The sequence below is a fragment of the Giraffa tippelskirchi genome, chromosome X (assembly GCF_054371585.1).
Source record: "Giraffa tippelskirchi isolate mGirTip1 chromosome X, T2T-mGirTip1v1.2.pri, whole genome shotgun sequence".
NCBI lineage: Eukaryota > Metazoa > Chordata > Mammalia > Artiodactyla > Giraffidae > Giraffa > Giraffa tippelskirchi.
Genome location: NC_137289.1, coordinates 32,003,775 through 32,005,811, shown reverse-complemented (window position 1 = coordinate 32,005,811; position 2,037 = coordinate 32,003,775). Strand labels below are relative to the sequence as shown.

Genomic DNA, 2,037 nt, shown 5'->3' with positions numbered 1-2,037 from the left:
CTTAACCACTGGGCCACCAGGGAAGCCCTCAGCAACTCTTATCCATACAGTACTAACCCCATTTGGCAAATAGAAATAGGTAAACAAGAGAATTCACATCTTTTCTGAAAATACCCCCAAAACGGCCTATAAAAACACAGTGTTCTTTTTTTTTGTTTTTTTTTGTTTTTAAATTTTTATTTCAAAAGCTTGGATAGCTTCAATATCCAGGTCGTGGCAAAATCAGGACATGTGTAAAATACCTTACAATACATTAGATTCCCGAAAGGTACCAAAAAGTACAGTAAAATTAACACTTCCATTATAGGAAATGTATGACACAAATAATATAAAACTAAAAGGTGAAAAAAAGGTGACACTGGTTTTCTAAGGTACAATTTACTCTCTACAACCAGCGTCCACAGGTCCAGGCTGCAGAGCGGCAGCAGGAAGCAGACCCTCCAATCTGGTTCTGGGTAACCCGGTAATAAAAATCAGCCCATAGTGCCGCTCTGGCCTCTTGAGAAACCACACGCTGCCTAAACAACTAGAGCTCTGGAAATATTAAACAGGAGAGTGATTTCCAGGGAGGAAATTTTAAATAAGATGCACATGGGATAGAAAGTTTGCCAAGTTAAATTTGGTATATAATCGTGTTCACTCGATACCGAAACAAAGCGTGTGTGGTCAGTCAGGCACTCCTGCTGAAGCCTCAGTATGGCTTGTAGTTATTCTGATGGCCACCGAGTCGCTGGCTCTTCCCGTAATTTGTACTACCTTGACCTCCACTTCTGCGGTCGCCACCACTGCCTCGGTTCCCTCGATTGCGATTCCCACCACCCCCAGAGCCATACTGCTGCTGTTGATAAACCTCTTTGGGCTGAGCCACCTTGATTTCACAGTTACTTCCACTGATGGTGTGCAACTTTTCCTCCAGAACCTTCTTCACAGGTTCTTCTTCTTTAAAGGTGATGAAAACAAAGCCTCGTCTTTTGTTCGACTTTGGATCCATTGGAAGCTCAATGGCTTCAATCTCCCCAAACTCGCCGAAGTACTCCTTTATCTTCTCCTCAGTGGCTTCAGGATTCAGACCCCCTACAACAATTTTCTTTACTGGGTCTTTCTTGATGGCCATGGCTTTTTTGGGGTCAATGACACGGCCATCCAGCCTGTGCTCCTTCTGGTCTAGAACCTTCTCCACACTGGCTGCACCTCTGAAGAGGATAAATCCAAACCCTCTTGACCAGCCAGTGTTGGGATCCATTTTTATTGTACAGCCAACAACCTCTCCAAATTTGGTAAAACAATCTTTTAGATCCTTTTTGCTGGTATCCCAGCTCAGGCCACCAACGAACATTTTCCCCGCGTCCTCCTCATTCTGCTGGCGTTGATCTGGTCGCCCTGGGCACCGTTGTGGTTGCCGGCCTGGGGCGCCGCGCTCCCGCCTCCAGCGCCCGCCGCGACGCCGGTCCCGGTCCCGGCCGGCGACTCGCCTTCAGGGGCAGCCTCATGTCCGTTCTCGGTGGCTCCCGTCGTCTCCATGGGCTGCTCTTCACCTGCTTCCGACATGCTAGGCCGAGGCGCGTGGCTCCTCGCCGCCAATGACGCCGCGGGGCCCGCTCGTCCCCACCCGCCGAGAAGGCACCGCGGGCTCGGCCGCGCTCACGCTCGCGCTGCCGGGCCTCTCCCCCGTCTACGGACGGAGCCGCTGCGACCTCGCGCTCTCCTATTCCGCCTCCGCAGCGACAGGAACCCACCGACTCTACAGCTCGCCCCCGGCCGCGCGGTGCTGCCGCCTCCAGTGTTCTGTTTTCATTTATTCAGTTCATCCATCAGGCATTTGATGAAGTGTTCTTGAGGTGTTATGAAAAACTTGAATCTGGCAGAGAAACACTTTAGAAAAACTGTCATAGAAAACAGGTCTTTCAAGAAAGGGGCTACAAAATGAATGCTATAGACATGGGCCCTTGCCAGGCTAAACCAACCTAACACAAAGGAAGGCACAGGTGGAGGAGGCAAGGATGGCATGGGGGGCCTGGGTGTTTGGGGCTGCAGTGG

The 2,037-nt window shown here is 50.4% G+C and overlaps 1 pseudogene; it reads right to left on the bottom strand.

Moving 5' to 3' along the window:
- Positions 1–691: 691 nt before the first annotated feature.
- Positions 692–1,609, bottom strand: LOC145536208 (heterogeneous nuclear ribonucleoprotein A/B pseudogene; annotated as a pseudogene).
- Between the last annotated feature and the right edge of the window lie 428 nt (positions 1,610–2,037).